The sequence below is a fragment of the Cupressus sempervirens genome, chromosome 10 (genome assembly GCF_028749045.1).
Source record: "Cupressus sempervirens isolate cs-2001-9-10 chromosome 10, ASM2874904v1, whole genome shotgun sequence".
In the NCBI taxonomy this organism is placed as follows: domain Eukaryota; kingdom Viridiplantae; phylum Streptophyta; class Pinopsida; order Cupressales; family Cupressaceae; genus Cupressus; species Cupressus sempervirens.
This window is the reverse complement of record NC_143127.1, coordinates 74,036,330-74,057,878: the sequence shown is the minus strand read 5'-3', so window position 1 is coordinate 74,057,878 and position 21,549 is coordinate 74,036,330. Positions and strand designations below refer to the sequence as shown.

The 21,549-nt window shown below is 32.0% G+C and overlaps 1 pseudogene; it reads right to left on the bottom strand.

Annotated features, from left to right (window-relative positions):
* Nucleotides 1-860: 860 nt before the first annotated feature.
* The window catches only part of LOC149532651 (PI-PLC X domain-containing protein At5g67130-like), a 53,320-nt pseudogene continuing 32,631 nt past the window's right edge, over nt 861-21,549 (bottom strand).

Genomic DNA, 21,549 nt, shown 5'->3' with positions numbered 1-21,549 from the left:
TTTAGATGTGTTATAGAGAGAAGGATCAAGATAGAGATAGGAAGTGATATATAAAGAGATAGAGAAAGGGAATTTTTTTCCAAGAAGTTTACCCACAATTTGTCAATAATCCAACAGTGCACATGCTATAAAATTCCCCATTGGAGTTCCAAGATTTCTTACCTTTCTTTGGAGAGTGAGGAAAATTTTGGAACTCTAGGGAATGGTGTGAGAATCAACATGAATTTTTTGTGTTGATGATTAGATTGAGCCCTTCCATCATTTACTAAATTGATATTTTCAAAAATTACAAATGATTTCGCACATTATATTTTTCAAAAATATAAATGATTGTTTATGTACTAGGGTTTTTTTTTTTTTTTTTTTTTTCAAGTATAAATTTTTTTACATTGATTTTAAATAATACCCAAATTCATGGTTAGAGATTTTACACAAGAACTCGTAATACCCATGCTCATGCACCCAAATTTGTACTTTTTATATAGAGACATAGAATAAGATATTGATTTGTTTTTTTAAACTACAAATCAATAAATTATCTATTACTATTCAAAAAATGGCTATAATACAAGCAACATACCAAGCATGTGATCATAAAAAATAACTTGGCAATAAATTTCTAAAGTAAAAAACTTCCCAACTCAGTTTATTGATTCAAAATATTGACAAGGTTTGTAGGATAATTTCAATAGTATCCAGGGTTGAATGATGCATGTCCTAGTTTGTAGATGGAACTGAAATTTGGCAATTTTCCTGTATACAATACTTAATTAGAAAATTGGGCTTAAGATCACAAAATTCATTATGTGTGAGCATTGGATTTACATATACATCACAAAAAAAATGCATCTTCTTTATGCCTAAAGAGTATAGGGAAGATGCATTTGGTGTAGCAAGAAGAGAATCATAGTAAGAGGAATGAAATATTCAACATAAGTAGCCACTGAGGCATTGGTTTTCTAGATTGACCAAAGGTAAATCTACTTGGACTCCCATATGTGTTTGATTTATTATCACTTGATGTATCTCTTACACCAAACATTTCATTCACTTGGCATATGGTAACATCACTACAACCATTGATCAGTTGTCCATTCAACCTATCCATATCTTGAAATGCACCCCCCGTTGCTTATCTTGTAGAAATCTAGTACTAAGAAGTTAGCTTATATTTTTCTACGTTCTCATAACACACACTAAATATGTTTTTAAAGCTAGTCAGAGTTGATAGTGTAGGCTTATGTGGCACTAGATTGTTAGGGAAAAATCTCCAAGAAGAGGGACTGGCTTGTTGAAGTCAATTTTTTTTATTCAATTTAGTTTGTGCAACTTTCATTTGACAAACCAATATTACCATATTGATTCTCAACTACATAATTTAATTGGTAAGAATTTTCTTCAAAGGCCTCTTTTGATTATTGATAAGTGAAAAAAATAAAGCACTGATTTTTGGAAACCATGTCATTCATGGTAGGACAATCTCCATCATTTTTTGGCATTCTTGAGACTAGAAACAAGTATTTCATGAACCCAGTTGTAGTGAAGACTTTGGTTAGCCCTTTGGATGATCTGACATAGTCTTCAATGAATATTATTATGATTTTAGATGGATTGGCTGCCAGAAATGATGCAATCTCTTTTAATGTATTGATAGTAGGCATAAAAGATGTGATGCCCAGGTAGGTTCCTCTAAAGGAATGGTAAAGAAAAATATCATTCTTGAAATCATACATGTCCAACACAAGACCCATCACACAATTAGGTAGATGAATAGTCACACTATCCTCTTTGTTGGAGAATGTTATACGAGGGGTACCTATTACAAGCTAGAGTTTTCGTTGCACCAAAAGATCAACTTGTTAATGCCCAATACAACCACTAGACTTACACAACACAGGATGCGGTTAAGCCATGTCATAAATCTTGAAGGGGAACATTGGCAGTTAGTCCAAAAATCCCCCTTTAGCATTACTTGAGGAGATTTGAACCTATGACCAAGCTTTGATACCACTTGTTACAAGATAGAGTTTTCGTTGCACCAAAAAATTGACCTATTAATGTCTAATACAACCACTAGACCTATACAACATAGGATGCGGTTAAGACATGTCACAAATCTCAAAGGGGAACATTGGCGGTTAGTCCAACAGTACCTGTATAGGACTTCTCTCCCAAGGGAATGTGTTGGCATTATTATATATCTTCTCTTTATTTATTTTTTGAGCCTCATCAAATTTACTTTCATAGTAACCAAGTTTCTTCCATTTACCTCTTCAATGTGGACTTTCAAATCCATGTTGATTAGTCCATGAACCTACAAGATATGCTTCATTTGTTTCACGAAATCAAGAGATGGTACTTTTAGATCACATATTCACCAGAGCCTCCAACTCAATTCAATTATAAGCATCGTGCAAAAGAAATGAAAAATACAACTAAAAAATTCAAGAGTAACTTTCCAAATTTGATCGTTCAGTGTCTCTATAGCATTAACAAAAATAAAGAACAAGGAATTAACTAAGAGAGTGATGAAATTAATTCACAACTGTTCATATTGTGAGATCTTTGCTGTGCTCTCTTAAATAATGGATTGATAACCAAAATATTTATTTTGAGGAAATGTTTATTAAGTTTGTGCACAAAGTCAAAAGAAGCATGAGTCCTAACTCTGAGTTCATATAGATAGTATTTTGATTGGTTTGCATTTTCAAGGTTTTAATATTTTATAACTTGATACCATAGAAGATCTACAAAAAATAAAGAAAAGACCAAATGCCTTTGCAAAAAAAGAGTTTAACGTCAAACTATCTTGAATACATGTGAGATCTAAAGGAAAATGTTAACCTTCAAGTGAAAATAACAAATATACAAAACAAAAAGATTATTTGCATTGATATTTTTCTTAATTTTTAAAATAAAAACAAGTAATTTAGTGATACAAAAGAAAATTAGAATTTTTTAAGCTCTCCTAATCATCCAAAATTTTGCTAGAGTATGTATATGGGAAATTTTAGATCTCACTTCTATAAACATGGACAAATTAAGAAAATGTGTTTTCTAACTTGCTAATAAAGATTTAAAGCTTGTAAACTTGTAGTGTTCAACTTTTGAATCACAAGAAATTATGGCCTGGTATCCTCTATTTTTGTGGTGGGAATTATGTTACCCAACAGAGATTCAAAATTAATTTATACAAGGTCAACCTCTAATTAATACAAGGCTGAACATTGCCCAAAATATACATCTTTTTGAAGGGTAGGTTACTTCACTTGGAGATATAAATGTTGGCAGTTTTAGATCTAAATATGTTTCTAAAAATCCTGACAAGGAGTTTCCATAAAATCTTTTTTTTTAAGTACATGTTTCCACAAGAGTCTCTCTACTTGAGAACCAATTATACTATCTAACTAATGTTGCAAAGTAGTGAAGAAAACTAAAAATTATTTATGACAAACAATTGCAAAATTTTTAGTTGTTAAAGAAAAATAAAGTTAGCAAATTTATCACTTTTCTAAATAAGAGACTAGCTTTTAGCTCTATGTCCTCTCTTTCAAAGTGAAGGCCTTGAATTTATAACTAGTTTGTAGGTGATTATATTTTGTTCAAGTTGATCTATCAAAATCTAATGAGTAGTCATTCTTATTTTTTCTAGAGTTAGATGATTCCTAGTTTTTTAGGAGTCTTTTCATATCTAGTATCCTCTTTCCATTGTTTATAAAATATCAACATGTTGATGTCATATAATGTTGGACTACTATTAAGATGTCCCTTCCAATTATTTAGCTTGTTAACAGTAAGGTAAAAAGATAATTAGGTATGTTCCAGTTTGACCTTAGTTGGGATACCAATAGATGAGATTGTTCTATGAATTATTTGTATTGGGTAGGATTGATGCATTTTTGTATAATAATAATGATATTTCTTACCAACCATGACTTAACTTCTATTTTGCAGTCTAATGACTATAGCATGCCAACTTTTTATATGTAGTTTTTAATATTGAACAAGTTGTACAATGTATGAAATAAGATGAAGACGTCTTGGATATGGGCTATTTAGTTTGCAAATTTTGTGAGCACGAGTAATGATGGTCTATTGCCACATAGACCTTCGTAGCAACCACCATTTTCATAATATTTTCCAAATCTATTGCTTGCATGTCCTAACCAAATAGGTGATCAACTAAGGAAGAGTAACTAAAATGTGCTTCGATATGTTACTCCTAGAGACAACTGGCATTACTGGTCACCCCCTAATGTACCTAGGAAGCCCCTAAATAAAATGAGGATAGTGAGGATGCCCCAATTTTTTTTGTAAAATAAGGATGGGATGGGGACATTTCCTAGACATTTCCTACCCATTCCCACATTTTTTGAAGAAACTTTGCATTTTACATATGCTTGAAGATAATTGATACTGATAAACTAATACAGGAGAAAAAATGCTAACAAAATCTTAAAATCAATAGAGAGAAAACAATTGTAGATTCACAATTTAACACAATTGTTTATTTTGGGATGCCTTTTAGGGAAAAAACCAAGAAAAAAAGCACACTCACTATTTAAACTCAATTGTTATTATACAATTAGATTGTTTCACTTCTGCATAACCCTAAATCATTCATTTTCAATTAGCATAGGCACATCAATATGGAAAGTGAAACCATCAAGTGCTTTTACAATACAAATGGCCAAAAAAGTGTCTGTAAAAGGTGTCCCACTAATGGTGGATGTGTATGCAGTCTAAATGGAACATGCCCAACACACATCCAACAATGCTATTGCATATATGTGGCAAATGCAATTGTTTATATCTTTTTTGGTCAGGTATAAAACAATATTTGGCTGTATTTTTGTTCTAGCCTTTTTAGTATTGAATCTATTCAATATTTATTGTGTCGACAATTTTGTGTTTACCATTTTGACAATAACATGCTCTTCAAAGTTTGATGTACGATTCAATTTTAAACACCAACCTAAAGTAAATTACTTTTTTGTTTTGCAATGTTTTAGATGTTTTGATTTTGTCCTTTTTTTTAATCTATAGTTTCATTGGGGTATAATTGTATGGATGAATGACTTTATGCTCACTTGTGTACAAGTCAAGGGCCAAGGCAAAGAGGTTTATTACCTTGTGAACTTACTACAAAATTAAGGAAGGAATTTTGGATTTTTTAGAGCCTTAAGAGCCCTTTTTTTGGTTTTCTTTTGGCTCAAACATTTTCAAAAATGGTTTCCCTGTATACAAGCTATTGAAGCTCTTTCTTTAATTTAGCTTAAACAAATTTTCAAATGAGTGTCTCGAATTCATGTTGTAAAATCTATTTTTTGAATTCTTGCTTAAATATTTTGTTTTTCCAATATGCAAAACATTTTTAAGCCTGGAAACCTCATCATTTGAGCCCATTCTACAAAAATTTAGTACCCATTTACTCATGTTGTCAGTATTTTCCATAGCAAACTCTAGAACCTGGTAGTAACCCATTCCCTTTTTGTCCTCCCATCTAAAAAAACTATTCACAAGATCTTAAACATAAAATAGAGTGTGCATGAATTCTATATCATCATCATCCTGATAGAACCAACAATGGAATAAGAGAATAACAATTAAATTTGCAAAAATTTCTTTCAAGCTAAATGCCTAAAAAAGGAAAATAATATTCATAACCACACCATATCTTGTTGTTCATACTCACATAAGTGTGACCCATGATCAAAGGGTACTATTGTCCTATTTGTGTCCACCATTGAAATAATGATGGTGATCCATGTATCTTTAGGAATGACAAACTTTTGATCTCTGTTAAGATGTCCATTTCCTCTTCATTTAATGATTCATAATATTGTGCATCTAGTTCAATGAGTGAATTTAAGGCCTTGAAACCACCATTGAGCATCCTCAAATTTTGGAAACCACCAATGTTGAGATATTTCAAAGACTTGAGTTGACCAAATGACTCTAGAAGACTCTCTAAGTTGGCACAACCACTCAAATCCAATAACTTCAGAGTAGATTGAGCTCCAAAGTGCATAACATTTCACTATAGCCTTCAAATCCTATTATAGAACATGCATGTGACGTAGGCCATGATGTGCATCATAGTGGTGGAGGTATTAATTTGTTTTTGGAAATTAATTATGCAATTATGAATACAATTTAACATCTTCAACTCCAATTTGATGTCTAACCTTTTTTTTGAATATTTTAGAGCATGTTGAATAGCATGGTGAAGGAGTGGAGCATGTTCCAATTGTTCAACATGTTGAGGTGGGAGCGGATCAAAATGTTATTGTAGATGATGTGGCATTGTTAGGTAAGGAAAATGCATGTTATGTTCTACTAGTTAATTAAATAGTTGTAACCATTAAAAAAAGAAATAGAGTATGCCAATTTAACCCATTTACATGTTATTGCAACATAGCCCCCTTTAGTACAGTAGCCTCTTGCTCCTCAAAATTGGAGTAGGCATCATAATTTGACATTACGTGTGCCACAAGAGGAGGAGAATGAGGCAAAAATTGATGCTCCTATCAGCCTTTACCTTAAGAGAGATAACAAAAATAAAAAGAAGAAATGATTTTTTTAAAATGCTCTTTGATAAACCTTGTTTGATAAACTTTGTTGGATAATGAAAGAATGTTGTTTTAAGTAATTATCTATGAATGTTGCATATTAGTATTGCTTTTTATTTCATGTTAATGAATATTTTTATGTGTTAATGAAGTCTTGATTAGTATTGTGTACTAATGAATTTTATATCATACAAATAAATGTTATGTGATTGTATTGATTAAATGTTATAGTTCATAAATGGATGAATGATTGAATGATGTATGTAATTTCATGATAATGGGGAATTTAGATTGATGTTAGGGGGAGGGGGGGTGAGGCTAGATGAGCTTCCACCTTCATATGGTTGGCCTTGTTAAGTAGAGAATATAAAAGTATTCTCGAAACCAAATGAAGCTCAAAATAACATACCAAGGATAGCTTCCTAACCAACTAATAGTTTCTTTTCTTTGAGATAGAGTTATGTGTCCATTCCTTTATCAATCACTACCCTTTAAGGCTCCTCAATTTCCCACTCTATTCTTTTTTTTTCTTAAAAACTATTACCAAATTAGCAATTAATGCTTGATCATTTTTAGCTTAGTTACCAAGCGGTATAATTTTGATCCTGATAACTCTGCTTCCTTCAGTAACTATTCTATTTTATTCATCAGGTTTTCATCCATCACCCACATTTTTCAAACTTGAAAGGACATTGTTTTGGGAGTGAATCCTCAATGATATTCAGCTAAACTGCAAAGTGGTTTGAACTAGAATGAGGGAGGATATGGGCCAAGAAAATATATTAAAATCAATTTTTATTGAGATTCTTTGATGATTCTCCACTATTTTTCTTTAGGATTCATTATAGCATTGAATTCAACACCTATAATACAATTCTAGATTCATTATACGATTGAATTCATTATAACATTAAATTTAAAACTCGCCATATTTTTGTTAAAAATTAAAATCATGTCCAACACATGCTTTCACCAGCTTTCATGTAGGGAACTAGGTGAGCATTTTTTGCTGGTGGATTGAGGTTTGTCTATATAATGTATTGGCTTCTATACTAGCTTCATACATACAAGAAAACTCCGATAAGATTTTTATTTCTGTTGAGAAATTCCTTTTATTTCCAAGCACAAAATTTTAATATTCTGATGCTTGTGAGAGCTAGGAAACTAACTAATAAAGATTGCAAATGCAATTCTTTCTTTTAATCAATTGTATTAAGGAACTTAGTGACAATGTCTTGTATTACACTCTTGGAGATGGTGGCCCCAAAAATTTATAGACTCAAGACTTGGACACACTATCTAAGGTAGGTAACTTGTGCCTATCCATTGCTACATATGTTTGAATGGAAGAGTTATTAAATTATACTTGGTTTTTTTGTGCATATATAGATGTTTTCTTACTCTGTTTTGTGCTTGTTTTCCTTTGGGGGACATATATGTTCTTGATAAATTAATCAATTATAAAGTTGCACATGATAGTTGTAGTTCACTATTTTGAGAACACTATTTCATACTCCAGAGTCCACATTTTTCTCATGTTTGCCTCTAGATATTATCCTCACAAAGTCACATAATTTAGATCATATTAGTAGGTAGCCTCTAAAGGTATAAAAATATTAAATAGTTGTAGTATTATATATACCTTTGCATAGAAATAATTTCTTGTAATTACACTTCCATTAAAATGAGACCTAAGAACTATTTCATTGTTCATCTATTCTAAGTACCATTGTTGCATCATTTGTAAAGATGCAATTGTATTTTATGCTTCAACTCTTTAATGGGTTTTAAAACTTGTCTTCTTTGATAATGTCAAATATGGTAAATTTCTATTCTGGGATCGCTTTTGTGATAGTTTTTAGCATTGACATTTCAAATCATACTTTAGGATGTCTTATACATCATGAGAAAAGGCATTCTAATTATGAATCATGTACTATGATCAACATTGATACTAAAAACTATCTCATAGTCTACTCAAGAAGAGAAAATAATTATCTAGTATAGATTGTGGAAATTTGATACACTTTAGTAATTAAATCTGATACATATGTGAAATCAATAATGATTAGTGGTGAAGGGGGTGAGATTCAATAGCTTCTAAGATTCATTATTTCTATATGAAATGTATTTTTTGATTTATTGGTTCTTTCTAATATTTGGTGAAGAGAAGGACTATATGTGTATTATAAGGGTCTATTACATCATATTATGATAACTTAGTTGGGTTGTTGATACAAGTCTATTAGTGCAAGAATGTAATGGAGATAACACTATGATTCTTTCACAGAATAACTATCTATTGAACTTGAATATAGGCAATGATCATGTGCTGCTGCTCCAAAATAGCAGTCATTTGAGTACTGCAGTGAGTGGGCTAATGACACTACCTAATAATAAATAATAATAAATCTTATAGTGATCAACACCTCAAAGCTTGCACAAGGTAGAGGAGAAGGAACTCAAAAGAGACCAAAGAAGATGCCAAAGATAGGCAAAGAGGACACCCTTTTATTGCAACTAAATTGGGAGAACTTGCAAGAGGAAAAAAGAACAGGCTTCACTATTTTTTTGATCTCTATGATTAGTATGACAAGTTTTTGCTGGATGTTCAACACATCACTAAGGAAAGAGGGGAGAAATGTCCTCCAGAGTTATTTGTTTATAATGCTCTAGAATCACCTCAAAAAGATAGAATTTAAAATCAAATCTTGGTTCTTTTATTCAAATAAGATTAGATAACTCATCAAGAGAGAGTGATACTGTTTGTGACATGGATCAAAGTGTATTTACTTGGTTGAAACAATGTTTCAATCACTAGTGTAGTAACTCTTCTTACATGTTCAAACAAATATTTGAATGTGTGTTGAAATGCATGGTTAACCTTGTTCAACATGCTTTTCTTTCCTATATAATTCTCATATTCATATTTAATGTGGTTGTGTTGGCATCCATGTTATCCATGACTTGATAATACTCTATTATATTGATATTGATGTCTACAATATTGAATAGTTTTGTAGACCTCCATAAACCATAGGTGGAACTTGATGGAAAACCATGTGTTGTTGTTGAGTAAAGTGGTCTTATGGCTCTGTATTCCATATTTTTTAGTTAGGTTTATAATAGGCTTAATCTTATTTATGATTTCCATATTTCTAACACTTAATATACTTTCTTAGGAGATAAATAGGAAAGAAATTTTATTTCAATACTTTACAAAAATTAAAGTATTTCTTGCTATCATTCAGTTGGATGTTGCATCATTTGAACTTCTTGTAACTGATAATGAATTTGAGGATTTAGAGTTTAGAAAAAAATTGAGTGAAACTATAGGTTCTTTGCTAGAACTATGTGTAGTTCCAATTTTCAATGAAAATGATGTAATGAGCACAAGAAAAGCACCATACAAGGTATTTATTCCTACAATGAATTTAAACCACATGCTTTGTTTATAAGTATGCCAAATTTTTATTTTGGGTTTCAATTTGGCTAATTATTTGTGACAGTTTGTTTGAAAACCAGCTTACTTCCATACACTTACCATTCCAAATGGTACATGGGCCTGTTTTGGACAATATTTAAAAATGATAGCAAAATATTGTTAGATATGTCATGAGAAATAAAATATTTTCTACCAATACATGCATATATCTAAGAGTTGACAGACCTTCTCAAGTATTAGATGGAAGACCTATTACAATTTGCTTGCAAAACCTAAGAATTAAGCTCACTTAACTTAAGAGCATGAAGGGAAATTCTTAAACTCTTCTTAACATATCATGAACCTTAGACAATGCTAAACGAAAGCTATTACTAAAATTATTCCCTGTGAATCATTACAATATGTCCTCACAAATTACTTAACCTAAAAAAATACATCAATGTAACTCATAGATAGATGTTAAAAAAGATTACTGTCACAATAAATGAATCAAACACAATAGAATTCATCAAAGAAGATGAGTTCTCATAGATTTCATTTGACTATTTGTGCTCTTACTCTCAAATGGTCCTTTTATTTTAGGTAGATACTTAAATTTTTCTAGACTTAACTAGCTTTTGGTAGTCTTCTTGTTCATTGGATTAAATTATTTGTTTTGAAGCCACCCTTAAACTAATTTCATATCATCATACCTTTTTGATCTACCAACTGTTGTTATGCATCACTTGAAAAAGTTGTCAACATCCATAGGACTGTCACTTTACTCTTTACTTATTTACTGTAATTGAATAATGTTTGTAGTAGTTGCATAAGGTTTAGTAGGTTATTACATTTTGAATGGATTAAGAAGGAAATGCTCATGATATTAAATATTTTAGGTTAAAGGCCATTTACTAATTCTACTCTTAATATATCTGTAGTATTGCTTTTATTATAGGGAGATGCTTAAATTATGAGTTTGACTGTCTTTTGGTAGTCTTCTTCTACATTGGGTTGAACTCTTCCTTTTCAAGCTGATCTCCCTTTTTATCTTCGACTACCACTATTATGCATAACTTAAAAAATTTGTTGATAGTCATGGGACTATCTCTTTATCTATCAACTATGACTTTTATAGCACACACATAAAAATTAATTATGTCATGCTTAATGATTGCTCTTACTAACATGCTCTAGTTTCTTTATGACTTTTTTAGATCTAATAATCTAATTCTAAATAGATTAAGCAACAAATGGTCATAGTATTGAATATTTCATGCTAAACACCATTCAATAACTATGCTCTTAATGTGTCATATGTAACAGGTCTTTCATTTGGGTAGATCTATAAACTATCATAGAAAATTAAGTCTATCATACTTAATGCCATTGTGGTCTTAATATATATACAATAGTGCTTTCATTTTAGTTAGATGCTTAAACTATTAGGCTTTGAATAGCTTTTGACACTATTTTCTTGTTCATTGGACCAAGTTCTTCCTTTTGAAGTCACCCTTAGACTAATTTCATGTAACCATATCCTTCTGATCTTCTACTACCATTGTTATGTGTCAACTCAAAAAGTTGTTAACAACCATAGGATTATCTCTTTATTCTTTACTTATCCACTATGATTGTTACACACATAGATACTCATTAAGTTTTTCATGCTTTATGACTTTTGTTGTTGGTATGCTCTAGGTGCTTTATGGATTCTTTTGATTAGGTTTAGTAGTAATAGATTAAGATGCAAATGCTCATCATATTAAATGTTTTACTCAATAGGTCATTTTACTATTTGTGCTCTTAGTCTCAAATGGTTCTTTTGTTTTAGGTAGATGTTTAAATTTTGTTAGACTTAACTAGCTTTTGGTAGTCTTCTTGTTCATTGGAATAGGTAATATTTTTCTAAGTTCCCTTGCTACTTAAGATGTACTAAGAATATCCATTGATATAAAAAATTAATATAAAATTAAAATACCAACCCTATTCACATAACTATAATAAGGAATGATCAATTTGTTTTTATCTTGGGACTTTTGCACTTATTGGAATCTAAACCTAGAGCATGTGGCATTTTGCAAAGAATAGGAAGAGACATATACCAACTTCTCTTGCAAGAAAACAATAAAGCACTTCCAGAAGGATTAAAAATCCCTTACTCATTCCCCAATCTCATTACTGATATGAAGGCGAATCCATATGATGCCAAGACATTTGCTTTGAAGATGAAAGCAATGGTATATTTTAAATTATTCTGTGTTATTTTTGGAGGTTTTCACATGTGCTTTATTTTCCAAGTTTTTGTTCTTTGATACATTCTAATATTAACATGAATGATTGGGATATATTCTATCTTCTCTCTATTTTATAATTATCCCTTAGCAATTGACATTTAATTCTTTTTAATTTGATGGGCCTTAATACTAAACATGGTGGATAAGAGTACATTGAAAACTATACTATCTTCTTAGCTGGATTACTATGATTTCAATTCGTGGATCTCATTTATAGTAGATCTAAAATGACTGAGGCATGTAACTATAAAATCTAAACTATCAAACCACAAGTTGTAGTATAGAAGATGATTGGAATTGTAGTTCATAGTAAGGAACAATTACCCAAAGAATATAGAGAATTATGTTTTTATTTTGTCATTAGTACTCAAGAGTCAATATAGTACTTACTGGTATAGGGGGAACCTATCATACACCAACTACCTTAAGCCAACAATAAATAAACTATTTGAAACACAACTATTGGTCTAACTACCCATAACAATTTGATAACATGCACTACCTAAGATGACAAATGTTAACAATATAACAAAGTCAACACAAACATTTATCAAATTGTAACATATAATAACTATTGGCAAAATCATTTTCTACAAAATCAGTCTTATTTCTGTACTAAATGGAATAGAGATTGGGAGTGGCTTTGGGAAAACCACATATCTATAAGGTATCTTGTTGTTTTTTATTATTCTTACAATTGGAGATCCCAGACAAAATTTAACCATAGAGAAGATATTGAAGACCAAGTGAAACGTCTTGACCATAAGAATTAATGATTTTCTATAGGAAGCCTAAGATTATATGACAGACAAGACAATAATTAACTAAGGATAACGACAAAAAATGATGATGCAAAGGACAAAAATTAAAGTGTAGCAATATATTATAAACTGTGATTCTAATCGGAGCGATGATTCGTATAAAGACAAAGAATCAAAATTTAAATTATACCAAAAAAAAATTAATGAATAATATTATGGCACTTGAAGCAGTAATCAGTAAATAAATAAGGAATTTGTTTAAAACCCTAGCAAACAAAAAAAAATTACGATGCTTTACACATGAAGTCACTGAATCACTTTTCCCTTGTTGGTAAAACCTCTTTCCTCAACTTGCAAACTAGATGCACTAACATTTTTGCACAAAATTGGAAATTCTATCAGTTTTTGACTGCATCTTTGTTTGCTCCATTAACCACTTTGAGGAGGTCATTTGAAGAAGACTTTTGAAGATTTTGCTCCATTTGTGCTATTTTCTCAACCCGCAAGTAAGCCATTTGTTAGTGAAATTTACCTATTTATTGTTACACTATGTTTGGGAGCTTACTTATGAATGGACTTTGCAAAAATGATAAAATCTTACACTTCTTGCACTTGGCATAACTATAGTTGTTTGTCTATTAAACACCCTGCACATACTAGGAAACCAACCCTTCAAGCCCGAAATGATTTTTCCTTTTTTGTAGAAAAATGCAGCCTATACAAAGCTTTGTGTATGCTTTCACATAAAATGAAGGTCGAGACTCATCTTTCTTGTAGGTTGGAATTTTCTTGCACTTCCACTCTATTGAATAAACTTCTCAGAAAAATCCAAACGTGGGTCTTGCTAGTCTTTCATGTTCCTTGCAAATATTGGGCTACAACTTGTGGCCCTTTTACACCTGCTAGAGCTATGAATATCATCTTGTCTTTGAGTAGTTACAGGTTTGCGGATGTGAAATATTTTCCTTTTGCCAATTTTCTACTTTGCATATGTGATTGCGAACTTGGAAAAGATGATGATTTATCCTCTTTGAATCTATGTTCTGCCCTTTTTTATTTGTGGCCTCCATATTTTTGAAGGACCCATCTCCAACATGTATTGTTGTTACTTCTTTGTTACAAAAGCATTAAAGCTTTGTATTATCTTACCTATTGTTGGTGAAGAAATTGTCTTTTCCTACTAAAACAAAAATCCAATCTATGCCCAAGGTTGTGAAATTCAATAAAGTTCACAATAGTTGGGTAAATGTTGTATTATTCGTTTCCCTCTAAATTTTTATAAGTACAACTCCCTTTAGAAATAATTTATCAATGAATTTAAAAAAGATCAAAATTAACTGAATGCACACTTTTGCCAAAAAGTTCTTCAGGGACACTCATCTACTCATGGGTATTGAGGTAATAGATCACATATTTAGAAAATCAATAAATGAAAAGCTCATAGTCTTTCCACAAGTAAGCAAGATTTAACTATGAACTTAAACTTTACAACAACTCAAACCAAACTTGGGAAATGATAAATATAAACAAACAATGAAAGAAATAGCATCAGATATCATACAAGATTAACCATCACAACCCACAAAGTAACCATGACTGATTTTGCCTCAAATGCTAAGTTTTAAAGCACAACAATATATATATATATATATATATTCAAAAAGACTTCTCCAACACAAAGTCATTAAGAGAGGATCTTCATATATATTACTATCTGTCTATTGCTATTTCCATAAAATCAACTTAAAATAGTACTAACTTTATCAAAGTATTCTTAGGTTACTGAAAATATAACCTTGTTCTAGCCAAATGCTCCAACATTTATAGTTTTTTACAAACCCAAAAAGGCCTCAATTAAATCCCATCCTTTCGGTCGAAAACAATTACGAGAAAAAGAAATAGTTTTAAAAAAATTTAAAAATAAAAATAAAAGGTAACTATCTTCAACTAAACACGTTTTCCAACCTTCTCTCCATCCACCATGGTCTGCTTGATTAGTTTCCAGCTCTTGAAGGCATTTGTAAATTGTTGCATTGCATGAGAGTGAGGATTTTTCAAGCTAAGTAGTTTTGACTTGCAAGCATCCTTTTGCCACTTAAGCTCTTTATTCTTGTGGCTTTGTCTTAGCATGAGGTTCTTGTTCAAATATAATATTGACTCAATATTGGCTTGGGTGGTGAAGTCTTCGAAAGTAGGTGTGTTGTTGTCCCTAATTCCTATCACAACATCAATGAAATTTTTGGTTGAAAACTTGGAGTTCATGTTTCCATCTTCAAACTATAGGATTCCCATAGGGTTAACAATCTGCATATCTTTTAGGAGTTCTTTATGCATCCTAACAATTTTAGCTTCCACTGATCACATTTCTTCAATGGATCCTTTGTAAATCAACTCCTTCCAACCCATATTACTTTTGAGGATGAACAACATGCACGAGTCTATAGTTTTCATTGGATTCTTGTTTAGAAAATTCAACACTACATATTTTTTAATTTCATAGACTTGGAACACAATAGCTTGGCATTGATTCTAATTAGCCTCCCACACTAGCACAAGGGTTTGAATTTCACCTAACAAAAACTCCCCTTAGGGGTACGTGGTAGCAAAATCTAGAATAAATTTACTACCTTCTTTTACTATGGATCCCACCCATTCTTGTACTGCATCTGAGAGTAATTTACCCCTTTGCATTTTCTTAACCAATTGTTGTCTGTCTGATGAATTGGGATCAAAAGATTGTGGAGTCTGAACTAATGGAAGGGTGCCCAAATTCATCAGGGAGTCTATATAAGCAGCCATAGTGATTACTAGCCCCTTTAGTTCTTTCTTTTCTAAAAGGGAGTTAGCATGTGATCTAAAAAAAAATTAAAGAAGTGATTACCAGTGTCTCTAGTGATGGCCCCCAATTCTACAGTGGTGACTTTAAAACCTTCTACATCAATTTCCCCAAACTCATCTTTCTATTTGTAGGTAGCCACCTCTACCATTACCTTTCTAGTCACTAGGTTCTTGATCAAATGTGCATCACTCTTCATCTTTTTACTTTTAAAACTATGGGCTGCATATTTGGTGACGATATCTTTTACTGGTGTAGACACTAGTTGAAGGCTTCATTTCTTGTTGATTAAATTAGACAACCATGATGGAATGGTAGGATTAACTATCATCCTTTGATTTCCTCTAGGAGGAGTCATGAAATTAGGCTGGTCTAACTTAGGATCCTCTATTAACTACACATTACCATCTTGAGTATCCAAGAAGGTGAGCTCTTCTCCTCGACCTTGTCCTTGAGTCATCATTTTCTCCTTCTGAATCTCCTGTTGCATGAGTGCCTCAAATTTAGCCTTAGACCAAGTTTTAGGGGCTATGATTTGTTTAGGAGGTGCTATTATTTTTTTTTCTTACTGGGAGTCAGAGTGTTACCTGCAACATGAGACAAAATTGAGATGTCGGAGGTTAATGATTTAGAGAAAGAAACCACTTTTGGGGGCTTTGCAGTTTTCTTTTCAATGACAAATTTCATATTCCTTCTTCTTAAACAATTATCTGTATGGGTGAGAATAGATCTAGTTCTCAAGTTTATATCATCTTCTTCACCTTGCCTCTAGTCCACTTCTAATTGCTTTAGTTCACTTGCCTCTTCCCATCCTAGTTCAACAATATCTAAACCATCCTCAACTACTCCTTCCAATTGGAATTTCAATTTGAGAGAATTAATTTGTGGAAGTGTTAATCTTGAATGGTCCCTTTTTATTACTTCTTTCTCATCATTGCAATCTTTCCATAGGTCTTCTAAATGAGGAGCTGTTGGTGATTGACCCTTCAAGCCAAGTACTTTAGTTGTGAACCCTTTGCTATCAAAATTCCTCATTCCCTAGTAGGATCCAAAATTAAAGCTCAACAAGTTGCTTCCAACCACTGAGGCATTGATCATATTGCTACAGGTTAAATAACCAATCTTAACAGGGAAAACATACTCCCACTCCTCCTGAGGTAGATTAGCCTTAATCATCGAAAACAACTTGCTACAAATCTCAACTATGATAAAACAATCTAAAGCATGCCAAAGTAATTTCATCAGTTCTTCTTCAAATCTCCCTATTCATAAGTATGTAAACTTAGGAAATTTAATGAAATAGCTCCCATAAATTTGAATTAGTTTTTGGGCCTCTAGGGATATCCTCGGCATCCATGCTTTTCTAACGTTCAAATCCACACTTTCTATCTGAACATCATGTGTTTTCCTGAAATCTTCCAACACTCTATCCCTTTGGAGTAGGGAAGAATACTAGTAAATAGTTATGTCTTCATTCCAAATTTCATGAGGAAGAGAAGTAATATTTATAACACATGCAATGCAATAGGTTAGATAGGAAGACATATAGAAATCTTCTCTAGATACCTTAGAGTGTTTAAGTTGACTTCTCAATGAGCTAGCTATCAATTCTGCCTAATCTAACAACGGTTCTCCTTTCAGGATGATCTCTATGTAATGGTACATCCAATATTCAAAGAGAAAAACATTTTCAAAACATTTAACCCAGTGCAATAAAACATGAGGTTATGAACATGAGGCTTCATATGATCCTTGGTAATTATTTTGGGCAGTCTTGAGCCACCTTTATAATTAGTCTCTATCCATTTCATCGCCAACATGTTACACTATTTGTTTGAATTTTATTGATATTCAACTAAAGACTAGGTAGAAAAGGTGCACTTAGGTAGATGCAATACTGATGAGATAGTTTCCCTAGAGATGGACAACATTGGTTCCCCATATTTATTCAAAATACTCTTGGTTCTCACACCATAATGATCAATGCACAACTAAAGTAGCTCAGGACTCAAAAGGGCAGGGGAAAAGCCACAACTTCAATTAAACCACTTGTTAGAATCTCTAAATAACCATTAACTTCATCATCTTACTCAAGAAAATTTCCTTATAGCTTTTCAACCTTGACACCTTCCAAATTAGTATCAGAAATGATAAGCCTCTTACACTCTAAACTAGAAATTTTTCCAAAGAAATGCAAAAAAGACCTCATTCTAAGCAAAGGAAATAAAAGCCCAAAATTTCTTTTGTTCTTCAAAACACACACAAAAGAAAGAATAAGGGATTTCTTGTATTCTCACTTCTAATTGACTGAGAGAAAAGCATACCTCTTTTCTTCGCTTATTGTTGTTATTCCTTTAATTTGCCTCTTCACATGGTAAAACAATTAAGTGGGAAACTTATGCTTTAAAAGGGAAGGAGACATATTGGAAGAATTACTACCTCATGATGAGGTATTCATGGAAATTTTTTTGTGGCCTAATTTGCACGCTCAAAACTGTGACAAGACACCTTCATTAAATGGTCATCTTTTGTGGATTTCCTTGCAATAATTATAGATTTCTAACAAATAATACAACTCCCAGATGAAATATTTTCCTTCTTTAATCATGATGATAACTAATCTTTCATCTCAAATGAAAATAAATCAGACAAGATCTTCAATCATTATTTCTAACATCTCAATTAATTTCCCAGGAACTAATTTCCCTTCAAGAATCATTAACTCCTGTGTGCAAAATCCTTAAGTAATAGAACTACTTTGAACTACTTCAAACCAAGGTTCAAAGAAGTTTGAAGAGGTTCGAACAAACATCTCCAGTATGCTTAGTGGGTCCCACCTATAGAAAAAAGTTAGTGTCAAAATCCTTTGGTTGAACTACTTTGAACTACTTTGAACCAAAGTTCAAAGAGGTTCAAAGCTATTCAAGAAATGAGAACTATGATAGACATTATAGGATTAACCTCTAAATGAAAAGCTTGGTGATATTTATAAGACATGAGATCAATAATTGCTTGTTTAACGTATGATTTTGGGCTTCAAAGGAACCGGAGAAAATTTAAAATATGGCGACTCAAAACTAAGGCTAACACCTATGTATCATATTCACTAATATGAAATGCTTCTCTTTAAAAAACCCTACCAGTTCCTTGGGAGCCATAGGCTTAACATGTTTTCTCCCTTTATATTTTACCAAGTTACTTTTGAGAGTTTTACTAGACTTTTGAGGGTTTTACTAGACATGAATTTTCCCTCAAAATTTTATCAATTGTATTATTTTTTTCTACAACCTATAAATTCAACCTCCTGATTTAAAATAAAAATGTGGAGTTCTCCTACAACATATCATTGTAGCTTCATTCAAAGGGGGGGTCACTGGTGAGCCCTGCTATCCAAAAGTACCTCCATTACTCATGTTCTAGTTTTGAAATCCTCCACTAGTAAATTTAGGCCTAAATTTCAATGTGAAAAGGTCAAAATTGCAACCAGAGTTGGTTGAATTGGCAACTAAACTTGTTGTCGATCTTTTTTAATTGGTTTTTCATTTTGCATCAAAATTTTGACTTCATAAAGGTGGAGTTATCAATGCAAATTTTTTCAATTTGCTTAGTCCAACTTGAACTATTATTTTCCCATTTGTGGGCATCCCTGGTCAAAATTTTGACATAAAATCCTTCACCTGCGACAACCAAATGGCCAAATTTGCATCAAAATTGCGACCAACACCCCTTAATTTTCTATGCTGGTGTGATATATTGACATCAAGGGGAAGATATGTGCATCAAATTTTTGACCAATGCTAGGTAGAAATTTATACGAGCTATGCCAATTATTGTAAAAGCTTTGCTCTCATAGGAGCCTTCTAAACTGTACAAAATTTGATTCTAAAGTGTAATTGCTCGGTGCATGAGAGTCAGGTTATCGTGCACATTTCTACCTCCACACCATTGTTTTGTTCATCACATGATTTATTTCATACAAAACAATGGGAAGGAGGAAGAAATGTGCACGATATCTTGAGTCTCCACCGAGCAATTATGCTTTACAACTCAAATTTTGTGCAGTTTAAAAGGCTCCTATGAGAGCAAGGCCTTTGCAATAATTTGCACAACCCATCTCATTTTTGGTTTCTTGAGACACCATTTCTTGTGAAGACTACAAGGAAAAATAAAATTAGGAAAGAATTATTTATCAAGAATGAAAGCCAATAATTTCACTTCAAACAGATAAACGTGACAAAAAAACTTACAATCCTAATCACATCATCATAAGCGCACATATATAATTATAACTATAACTATAACCATAACTATAACTATGTCCAAAACCAACATAATTTACAAATATCCAAAATTTAAATATTATCCGTTGATGTTTTCTTTAATGCAAAGCTTTAAGTCAACTATGTTATCACCTTGGATGATGTAATACCAAACTGTCATTAGGTTAAAGACTGCAGCAAGACTTAAAAATGCAATGAGAACTACCCAACCAAAGTAGAAAATGATATGAAAAGTTAACAATCTATCAATTGACACCTCTAGATGAAATATTTCTAGCAATTGAACTGTATGTTATAGAAACAAAAATTGCCTTAAAATTGACACCTCACCAATTGTAGTTCATTTGCATCCGTAATGGCTTCACAAAAGTTGAAAGCTTATGATTTGTCAAGAACACAAAAGGCACTCATAATTTAGCTGCATCAATGAAAGTAAAGTAGTTCAATTGCACGGTGAGAGCAAGAGACTGTCAATATCGATTATGGAGTTGTAGATAGGTAAGCAATAAACATAAAAAGGTAGTACAAGGAACCATTGTCCATGTTCTAATATGATGAACTACCTTGGAGCTAGTTCTACACCTTGATTGCTTAATGTTGGATTTGATCCAACGGTACCATTATCTAGAGGAGGTCCCACACCCCACTTTCCTACTGATTTTGAAGGCACTAATAGAGAATCTTCACTAGCTGATCTCCCTTGCGAGCTAAACTGAAAGAGAATTCTTGATTGAAGAATGTTGAAGATAGTCATGATGTGCCTACTAGCCAAAGATAGTCATGATATGCCTATTGCTAATAGGCACATGGTGACTATCTTCAAAATTCTCCTATGGCTCTTATGGTTCTAATCTTATAACATGAGGCTTCCTCTTCTTTTTTAGAGCATAAGGTTGATGCGACCCTATAATAAGAAATAAATGGGTTTAATTTTGATTATGTACAATACAAAGAAAACCAAAATGTAATATCAATTTTCAATAGAGAAATGAACTATATAAACTTATAAAGCTCATAATAATAATAGGCCATAAATAAGAGCTAAATTCTAAGTAGACAAAGTCTAGACATATGAAGTATACCTGATTGATCAAAACCAAATCACTAACAAGCCTTTTAACCACTCCTTAATAGCACTTTCTCTATCACCAAGTTTGCAGTAGGGTTTCTGTTTAATTTTGGATCTAACATTAATATGGCATCTCCATCTAGAAATTTCTTCAAAGCCTAAAATATTTATACATGAAGAGATCAAAAACTCAAAAATTTTCATGAGAAATAGAGCTCCAACACTTATAGTTTATAAAATCTATGAAATCAAAAAGTACTTGCATATAAACTGAAACCATAAGTTGGAGAAGTGAGAATAGAATTGCAGC